The 11,376-nt window shown below is 39.6% G+C and overlaps 1 pseudogene; it reads right to left on the bottom strand.

The window, feature by feature from the left end:
• Positions 1-2,377: 2,377 nt before the first annotated feature.
• LOC146300653 (uncharacterized) lies at positions 2,378-5,625 on the bottom strand (annotated as a pseudogene).
• Between the last annotated feature and the right edge of the window lie 5,751 nt (positions 5,626-11,376).

Here is an 11,376-nt window from a genome sequence, read left to right on the forward strand (position 1 = left end):
TGTAAACATTCTAAATCAATCATAAATGTTTCGTAGGCGTATATGGTAGCTATAGCTAGCCTATATGCTGTAAACAAGTTATGAGTGACTTGGGACTCGATAGACTAACATTAAGCTGTAGCCTAAGGTATGTTGATTTGGATAGCTCCATTAATTGTGCATCCGTGGAAAACGTCCTTTTAACCCAGCTAGCAGGGAGGAATCGGCCCAGAATCGGCTGTCGGACTCGGGCCGGAATCAAAATGAATGACTGCCCAGAATCGGCCGATTCCGTGTACCGGAATATAACCGACAATGCCAGCATCTCACCAGAATCCCTCCAGAAGCGGCCCGATGGACATTTAACTACATTTAAATTACCCAAATGTGGATTTTTAAAATAAAATATTACGCTATTTATTTTACACACAGGCCTACAAATTCATCCCAATCCACAACGTATTTAACGCTGATCAATTGCCTTTACCAAAGTATCGATAATACTAGGTTACTTAAAAAGGATAAACTCATAGGCGTTGCCTAAGTGAATAACATGTTTTTATTACAATCTATTTTGTAAAGCTGTGCCTGGTATTCTGGGACATGCATCACTCTTCGGTCTGGTCACTTCTCCCTCGCTCTCTCCTTTTTCTTCCTCCATCTCTGTCTGGGGCTAGCTGCATCCATCGCTTGATGTACTTTTCTATTTCCTCATCAGGAACTCCAGAATGGTTACGACGCACAGAACCTTATTAGAAAGAGAGAAAATTTAACATGTATTCAAATAGTTTATATGAATAAATGTAGTCCTTGAAATATTCCTCATGGTTAATGGATTTTAATTTTAATCAAGTGCTTTTTGTAAAATATATCCCATTCATTATATTCTTTCTTTCACAAAACGGTGTTGTCATATAAACTGTGTTGTTATGAACTTCCTTTTCTGACAATCAAAACAACAGCCTGTTCGATTCAAATAATTATTTCTGTGACGTTGTGCCTCTGCACCAGCCAGTGGTCATGAAACTTACCGATGACAACACTTTTTAAGGCAAGGGGTTCATAAGCCTGTTTCCCAATTGGCCCCTCTCCAATTAATTTTCATAGCCAGGGCATTTGTAAGGAGCTTTTAGAGTATTCTCCACACATTCTCCTTGGTGGTCATCCCTCCAGATAGTCCCAAATATGCGGTCTGAAAAACTAAAAATGTAAATGACGATTATATAACCAATTTGAAGAAAGCTTATGAATTGTAGCCTACTCGGTCAGATTGTGGCTAGGTTGATTACTTTTCATCAAAGTGACAGTTTAGACTGTTTTGCTCCATACCAAGTTCTTTTTTATGCCTTGGTCTGAAAGTTGTCCCTCAACTCTCTTCAAATCTTCCAGCGAAGACATTGGAAGTCGAAGGTCGGTCATATCTGGAACTTCATCCAATTATGAATTTGATGTATTTGCCTGCAACTTTTGCAGCTGCAGAAAAATCGTCCTTTGCTGCTGTTTAAGGATCTCCATTGAGGTTAATATCTCACAAAGAATAGCTGCAAAAATATAAAACAGAATGTAACAATGTTAATGTAAAAGTTGAGCTGTATGTGGATGGTGAATTTGTTGTAACACCCCTGTAAGTGGTCACTAGAGGCCGTTACAGGTACTGCGTCCAATCGTCAGGTCATTCATGCGCCAGGTGTTGAGGCTGTGAGCCCAGGAACCTGTATATTCGACGGGTATGATTTCCATAGAAGAAAGACACGTGTGAGGTAACCGAGACGATGTTATCCTTTTGTTTTAGCATATTAGTTCAATGTAATGCTGTTTGCTTTATATTTTGTTTAGTCGATTTGTTTACATCCACATTTGTGTACTGTTTAGCAAAGAGACCCTCACGCCAATCAGAAGTAGCAAGTCCAAACCTTGCACCCTTTGGCTAGCGGAGCGAGGTGTGTATAATGTTAACTAACTAAAATGAAGGTCATAGATTGTCTATTTGACTATTACTGCAACTTGTTAAACTGTGTGTATGTTTAAGTGAGCGCATCTTTGTTTTTTGTATTTTACTTGTAAGATTAATCAATCAGCTATTTTTGTGTCTTAACTTTTAGTTTTCACGGTGCTCATGCTGGTTCGAGAATAAAGAGCTAACTATTGCACCCGTTGAGACGCTGCCGTTATTGAAAGCCGAGGGGCTGCTACAACCCCCGTCACTTTTATTTCTTGGTAAATACAGTGTATATATATTTTGTTATAAACCTGAAAGCTACATTTTCAGTTCTTTGTTTCAGGCACTAGGTGGCGATGTCACAAGCCAAGTGTGGGAGCCACAAGTAACACTTACGATCGCATAGCTGCTGTGGAATGTTTGGCTCAGTCCTTGTTAACGTATTGGAGGTCCCAGGTGTTTCTCTTCTGTCCTCTGGAGGTCTAATGACAGGTGCAGGTGGCAAACCTTTAGAGGTGACTGACGACCGGTCCATGCGTGGAAACTTGGCACTTGGTTCATCTTCACTTTCAGTGTCACTGAATAATTGCGTATTTCTGCCCCTGAAGTTCAAAATATAAGGTTATTGAACTTGTAAGGGTGACCAGTGAAGTACATTCATGTTGATATTGAGCCTATCCACTGAAAAGTTATTCTTATCAAATTAAGTTGTTAGCTGATATACCTTCCCCTTCTCTTCATATTTGCAGGACGGTCATCCTCCTCCTCCGTCTGCAGATCCGATTGAACCACTGCCATAGGAAGCTTATGGCGAGCCTCTTCATACGTGTCTGTAAGAGAATATTTTAATGTGCTGTGTTTAGAATGTAGATGCATATTGTCTCAGTTGGTTGATGTCACTTATAAGTAGTTGACTGGAAATATAAGTTTAACTCACTTCTTGTGTACCTGATGTTCACATCAAACAGACCCCATGTTTCGTCAGGTGCTTATTGACGTTCCACTGCCCTTGTGCAGCGTTCAGTGGAGGAATAAGGTGGCCAGTAGCTCATGCCATCCTGGACCCATGATGAAGGCACAACTTCGGTTTCCTTCTTCTCTGCAGAGATAAAGTCCACAATGTGAAACATGCTGTGTACATTGAGAACTAATTAGCATATTTATTAATCCCACAATTAGCTCACTAGATTGTATAGGATGTGGTAGGTACATGTTTCATGTACCTATGTATTTTATGATTATTTGAAAGACATTTTACTTTCCCATGCTTGTTGGTGACTTATGTAAAGGCTAATCAAAGGTTTGCAGTGTAGATCAATATGACATGAATGACTTTAGACACACTCATGCACCTTTTGTAAAGACACGTTTGTATTTATAATAGTTAAACACCAATTTCACACTTTCACACAAATATTGTTGTTGTATTTGTAAACATTATTTACAAACTTTAAAACAAATTGGGTAAGGTCAGGTTCCCATATTACAAAAAAGGTTCTGGCATCCAAAATGTTTTACGTGTAATAGTAAAATACAATCGAGTATCTGCCAATATCTATTGGACTACCGGTACAGATTTGATCTGTTAACCTTCCACTAAGTGAAGAAGTGGCATGCCCACAAATTTGTTTTTGAATGGCAAGAGCACATACTTTACAAGGCTTTCATCTACCTTGACATATTTCAAGTTTGAAGACATATCTGACAAAAGAAAGACTCCCAACTGTGAGGATTTAACTGGGTAGTCAAAAAAGTCAGTGACAGAAGTGAACTCATTATACACAACACAGTGGTCCCCTTCTATGCAAATTATATTTTTAACTAAACCTATACTGTCTTTGCTTTTGATGCAATTGTCTCCAGTGACAACCTTGATGCAGAAATTGGCAAGATATATTTCCTTGTATTCACTGACAGTACTGGTAACATGTTGTGGGATAGGGCCATCATTGTGATATTTTTTAACCTTGAGAAAGGTTAAAGTGAGAAATGCTGCTACAACCATCAGAGGTCGAGTTTTCCAACTCTGATATCCGTCTTATTACTTGTGCCACAGGAAATTGTGGACTTCTAACCAATTTTTTTATTTGACCTAAGAAGTTTTCAAAGGGAAACCCGAGATATTATCAAGATGACCGTGTTGTTGCACATCATCACTTAGATGTATCAGACCATGCACATTGTATACCAAATTCTTGTCCCCATGAAGCTGGCCAAAGTGTTCTACAAAAGACACTAGCAAAGTTTTAGCAAAACAGCACATCTTAACAGATAGCGAAGGACTAGCAAGAATTGATACTGCGACTGAAAGGAGCATGAAATTATTGTACACTGGTTCACAGGTTGTACAGCACAACCGGCCCGGTGTATAACAAAAATGGTCTGAATTCAGTAGCCTTCCACCTGTGTCTTTCAGCAACAACCCTAGGCTTTCTTGCAAACTCAGAGGGAATATAGCTTTTTAAAGAAAGTAGATGTTGAGACAACTGAGTGACCCTCTGAGATGATAACCGGGATTGAAGTGGACCAATGCTGCCAGTCCATAACTTTAACAGTTTTCTTGTCACTCCAAGACACACAAGGTGCATGTAGTCATGGGGAAATGCTGTTACCATACCTAAATTAAGTGTGCTTAGTGGGGATGTCTCCTTGTGATGTTCCTCATCTGACTGTGCATTGAAGCTACTATCGGTTCTTAGGGGACATTTGGTGTCAGGAAAAGTCATTCTACCTTGAAAATGCACACCGTATACTGTACATTTATCACTCCCAGCATAGCCTGAGTGTGACTTGATGCCTTTGATGAAAGCCCATGCAGGGGCATCACACATTACAGAACTGATTGTAATAAAGAGTTGTTTCCCTTTAAATGTAAAGCCAGAGTGCAGTTGTTTAGCTTCTTTCACTAAATCTTTAAGATACTCTGCCAATGAATTAGGTTTAGATGTTCCACCAAAAAGTGCAATCAGAAAGGGTTTCTTAATGTTAAATCCTTGGATCCGTCCCAATATGGGCCACAGTTGCATAGAGGAACTTTTAAAAAGAGGAAGCCCATCAAAATTTAGTTGTAATTTCAACGTATACCTATTTGGGAGTTTCTGCCAAAGTTTGTCGAGTGTGCTAGATATTGAACTTAGAATACCAAAGTAAAAAAAAGTGCCACCAGCAATCCTGTAAATTATGTAGCCTTTATTGGTATTAAGGAGAGTCCTTGCATCTTTTGGCAAGGTTAGATGATGCAACCTCAGAATTGAAAGCAGGGCTGTTAATGCAACTAATGTTATTCCATATTCAAGAGCCCAATTGACCAAGTAGCCTTTGAAACAGTCTGTTGGACTTTCAACCTCCTCGTCAACCATCTCCTCAACATCTTCAACCTCATCATCAACCATCTCCTCAACATCTTCAACCTCATCATTAACCATCTCCTCAACATCTTCACCCTCATTGACAATCTCATCATCATCAACTTCACCCTGCTGTCCACCTTCTAAACCTGCACAGTCCATTGATGCATCAACAAACTGTTTATTTTCAAAGTCTTGATCACTGGACATTTCCTCTGAGGCCTCATTAGATTGAAGAATAACGGTATCTTCTAATGTAGACTGCTCGTGTTGGATGGATGTCAGAAGTCTTGCCACGTTTGCAGTACACCTTCGCCGGATATTTGAAGTCACGCTATATTCTGAATACTCCTCAGCCATTATTGACAAATGCCAAGAGTTCTAAAACACACAGTGGAAGTGAATCACTAAAGGGCAGTGACATGTATAGTTTAGCTGACCAAGTCATTTGATTGGACACTAAGAAGCCTTCACATTTAAACATTTAACTATGTATAACTTTTGTTTTTATGGAACCTTTATCATCTTAATTGAGTGAATAGCTGTGTGGCTGCAGGAGGAAGAGTGGGACGTCTCCTGATATTACAGAAAGTTGACAGTCTAGACTCTAGAGAAACAGCAGATATCAAAGTAAATGCATTTGCACTAACATTCAATTAATTATAAGTAAAAGTAATAACAGTTTGTAAATACATTACTAGTAGGCTGCATTATATCTCGCAATTGCGTTTTTTATACAACAGTAAGCTCTGAGAAAAGTAATTTAATAGCACATGAAAAGTGATCTTTGGTTAAGTGTATAATACTTTCATACAAGATAATTATTTTTATTTATTTTACTTTCATGTAATCATTAAGTAATTTGAATTAAACAGTAGTTGAACGTAAATGCAGTGAATATTCTGTTTTTGTGCGTGAACACAGCCATCATGGATCGGAAGAGGTTAATTACGTAAACAATGCAACAATTTATTACTGTACTCTTAAATCCAGCCACTTCCGTCGACACCATTAGGAATGAATTTGAACATGAGCAGTCATTCGGGATGAGCACGCGTGAATGGTAAATTGTTTCTCACAAAAGGCAATGTTAATAGCTACATTTATGTTTTTATTGTTGCATTAATATTCATTTATCAGTTATGATATTCGAAAGGTTACTGTCAGTATCGTATGTTAACATTGACAGCTGGCTTTAGTTGATTAGCTCGCGCAATCCGTTTGATTAGCTACTGTATAGCAGTTAGCTCCAAGGTTATTCCAACTGTCACATTAGCATAGGGAACCTGACCTTACCAAATGGTTATAATAAGAAAAATGTAATTCCTAACTTAAGTTAATTTCCACATTAACCGTAAATACTTCACGTAATAACATGGCATACACCCAGGCTATTTCTACTCACCTGGCAATTGTTGTCGATTGGTGTTGGTCAGTTGTCAGTTGGTCACTGTACTGGTAGCTGCTGTACAGGAATTGCTAGCTAGGCCGTAGCAACTAACTTGGACTAGCTAAAATATTGAGTATACTCAACCTAAATACAAAACCTACAATAAATCTACACAACACTGATACTATAAAACAATTGATGAGTCTACGCTAAATATACAGAACACTACTGTAAACTTCACTACTATAAGCTACGCTAAAGGTTACACAACAAACCTACAGTAGAGCTATGTCGGAACACTAGCTTAACAAGAGCTATCAAAAACTTAACAGCTATATAAATTATAATTTATTAAATTAAATTAACGACTATACTACAGTAAAACTACAATTCTAACAATGCCTTAATCTTTCTGTCTTATCTCGATAAAAACCACCAACAACTGCAAAGAAAGACGTTAGCATTTTGAATTTGTTGGTAAACCATCCACGAGACGTCCCGGCCCGTGAGCTCAGTCTTTGGCTGTGGTGGTGCGATCTGCTATATTTTTCGGTGTGTTAAACTTCAGTAGCCTATGGAGGATTATAGGGGCCAAAACTAACTAAATAAATAGTATAACACAAAGCTTAAATAAATGACTAATTATATAATGTAATGCCTAATTGACAGACAAAATATGTAAATTACTAATTAAATGAGACACAAAATATATAAATGTTACATGTATTTGTGTATATATATATATATATATATATATATATATATTTACGTTTTAATGTGTTCACATTTATTTATACTTACATTTATTTATTTATCCTTGCATTTATTTATCCTTACATTTATCCACGGTGTAACTTGCTGCAGCAAAATAAATCCGTCGTCCCACGTCACCAAGTCAGGGGGCGGGTTCAAGCCTCTGATTGATGGTTCAACTTCAATCGACTGCTTTTGACTATTCCAAGATGGCAGCACCTTGTGCGAATTCAATGAATGAAATATTGAATGCTACAGTGGTCGAAATGTTGGCGGTAGCTGAAGAGATGGAGGCACCTGCCAATTCACTTCTTTATTTACATCATATTGAGAGCTTCGCTGAAATTATAGGAATGATATTGGCCCTAACTGACACAGACATCAATGAAAATGTGTTCACGATCCTCAGCGAGATGATACAACATAGGGGTGGGCAAATCGATCTCAAGACCGACAGTGGCCGGGTTGGGAAACCCGGCAACTATCGATACCAACGTTGGTATCAATAGCCTGATTGATAGCGTGATAAGATCGATACTGAAGTTTTATTCCACACTGAGTACACAACTCCCTTTACATCATAGGCTAGTGGTTGTGCAAACACCGTCTAACTTCGCTCAAACTCACTTTGCCCTCCCCTGCTAGGCTGAGTTGTTGCCGTGTACGTGCAGTAACACGACTCAGCGGCACACATTAACAGTATTTGAGAAAAATCGTTGTCCTGTGTTTTATTATGATCACAATCATGAACAATTAATTAAAGGTAACATTTTAAATGTTCATTCAAATATTCATATTCATGATGCATTCACTTAATCAATTATGAGGCATTGCTTTCCCGACACGAAAGTAGATAAACTGCTTTTCTAAGCCAAAAGTATCGGTATTGGCAATACTGGCCCTGTATTTACTCCTTGGTATCGGATCTATATCACATCTTGCAGTGTTGCACACCCCTAGCAGCTGTAGAGTGAGGCGATAAAGGATCCCTCTAGATTGAAGAGAGCTTGATCGACTGGTGGAGTCTGCCTGGTGTGTAATACTGTTCATTTACCAATCAGAGGTTTTAACCCGCCCCCTGACTTGGTGACGGGGGACGACGGATTTATTTTGCTGCAGAAAGTTACACCGTGGATAAATGTAAGGATAAATAAATGCAAGGATAAATAAATAAATGTAAGTATAAATAAATAAATGTGAACACATTAAAACGTAAATATATATATATATATATACACAAATACATGTAACATTTATATATTTGGTGTCTCTTTTGATTTGTAATTTATATATTTTGTCTGTCAATTAGGCATTACATTATATAATTAGTCATTTATTTAAGCTTTATGTTATAATATTTATTTATTTAGTTTTGGCCCCTATAATCCTCCATAGTAGCCTACCCAATATGAACAGAGACATTAAAACAAGTGATCTAATGTATGTATACAATAACCAACATTATCAGATAAGAGAAAACAACACTGAGTAGGATGAATCAGTCAATTAAGATTGTAAGAGCCTACAACTGTTCAGGATTTACAAGATGTATAACACTTGTTTTGTAACTAAGAGGGATTGTGATGTGCCCATTGCTGTTATGATGGTTTTATTTACATGATGGCACTGCAGTGTATTTTACATTGGGAAAATATTTTAGGCCCGTATTTTAATGCCATACGTGTTATATGATCGAGTACTGTGTCACAAGTAGCACAAGGGATATTTTACAAACGCATTTACAAATATACAAGTATTTGTTTTCCACTCATAGCCTCTGTCACTAATAGCCTATAATGTTTACATGTATTCTCAAGTACTTTGGACCACAATAATTCTTAATGTAGAGATATTGATCTACTGTAAAACTAGTATTAGCCTATTAAAATGTACATTTATGTTTCAAGTTCCTGGGTGTCCACATCTCTGAGGAGCTCTCCTGGGGCCTCATGTATAAATGTTGCGTACGCACAAAAAGCTTGCGTACGCTGGTTTTCACGCACACTTTGTGATGTATAAAGATTTACTTGACGTGAGAATGTGCGGGCCGTCACGGAAACTTTTGAGCAGACGTGAGAATGTGCGGACCGTACGCAAAGTCTTGTCTGGCTCTGTAACGTGGCAAATTCGAACTGAAAAGTGCCGAAACTCACCAAACATTACAAAATAAAGTTTCTACTACAGTTTCTGTCATACGTAGGGCCTATATAACGTTAGTTTTTCAAAAACATAATTAGGCTACATGGTAATACAAGTTTGATCATTGATGTGAATGATTCACATCAAAATGACAAAACCCAAACGGTAAATGTTATCAATTGTTTAATCCGCCACCACTTAATAACGTTTGTTAAACTTGAGGGTGTCAAACGAACGATCCATGACGCACGGATCCACCTCCCAAGGATAAAACGCAGTGCAGGTGGGCAAAATCACTAACGTGCAATCCTCAATTGATCCCGTGGATTAGTGAACAAGGTGTTGGAAATAAGGTGTGGCCTTTCAAAGGAGGTGTAAAAGATGAATATAGCCCACTTGATGTGAAATGGCTGCCCTGGCACTGCTAGAAGACATTGCAAATGGGAGAATCCGCAGAGAGCGTGTATTTAGGGACCAAACAGATTTGCTGGCCCACGATGATGACTGGCTTATGAGTCGATTCAGGTTGCCAAGGGCTATTCTGTTGGAACTCTGTGCTGAGCTTGGGCCGGCTTTAGAACGCGAGACAGCAAGGAACCACGCATTACCTGTCCCGTTGCAAGTGCTGACCACACTGGGCTTCCTCGCAACGGGGGCTTTCCAGCGAGAGCTGGCTGACCGGTCAGGAATTTCACAGCCATCCCTGAGCCGCGCCATGCCAGCTGTATGGAACGGTCTCATCCGTATGTCACCCAGGTATATAACATTTCCCTTCACTGTCGGTGAGCAGGCCAACATTAAACTGCAATTTGCAGCGATGAGCCGATTTCCAAATGTAATCGGAGCCATCGACTGCACTCACATTGCTATAAGGGCACCATCTGATCACGAATTTGGGTATGTGAACAGAAAACACTTCCACTCCATTAATGTGCAAGTGATATGTGATGCACAAATGTGTTTGACAAATGTTGTGGCACGGTGGCCTGGCTCTACCCATGATTCATTTATCCTGCGAAATAACAGTGTGGGGAACAGACTTGAAGCAGGGGCTGTGCAGGATGGCTGGCTTATTGGTAATAGCATACATGTAATTTATGATCATTAAGCTACGGTAAAATGAGGCAATTAGTTTATATTGGTTAATGTATACTACCCGTATAGGTGACAGCGGTTACGCTTTGCAAACCTGGCTCCTCACCCCACTCACAAACCCCCAGAATGAGCAAGAGCGGCGGTACAATGATGTACATACTCGGGCTCGGTCAGTGGTGGAGCGGACCATAGGGCAGCTGAAAGGCCGTTGGCGCTGCCTGGACAAGATGGGTGGCATGCTGCTTTACAGCCCACAAAAAGTTTGTCGGATTGTGTTGGCATGCAGTGTGCTGCACAATGTGGCAAACAAACGTGGTGTGCCTCCGCCACAGGCCGAGGCAGATATTGATGAACCCGACCCTGGACCCCCCAACATTAGGCCCAATGCAGCAGCCTTACAGCTTCGGCTACAGGTCATACGAAGCATGTAAAAAGGTAAGACTAGAAGCATTTACTTTTTTAGTTCTTTTATTGCGTCACATATGTTTGTCAGACCATCATTGACTCTTTTTAATTCGGTCAGGATTTCCCTCATGGTGTTACCAATTTCAATTTGTGACTGCAGCACAGCATCCGTGAGTACATGACCCGTCTGGCGTCCCTCAGAAGCGGAGGCCCGTGGCGCAGCCAATCCAGTGTGCGCTCCATCCCCTGCCCTGGAGGTGCTGGCCACACATAGATCCCCGTATCCCCCCCCCTCCTCCTCCTGGGTCTCGCTCGTGCCGAGCTCAGTT

The sequence above is a fragment of the Hypomesus nipponensis genome, chromosome 2, assembly GCF_054491055.1.
Source record: "Hypomesus nipponensis isolate SF chromosome 2, ASM5449105v1, whole genome shotgun sequence".
NCBI lineage: Eukaryota > Metazoa > Chordata > Actinopteri > Osmeriformes > Osmeridae > Hypomesus > Hypomesus nipponensis.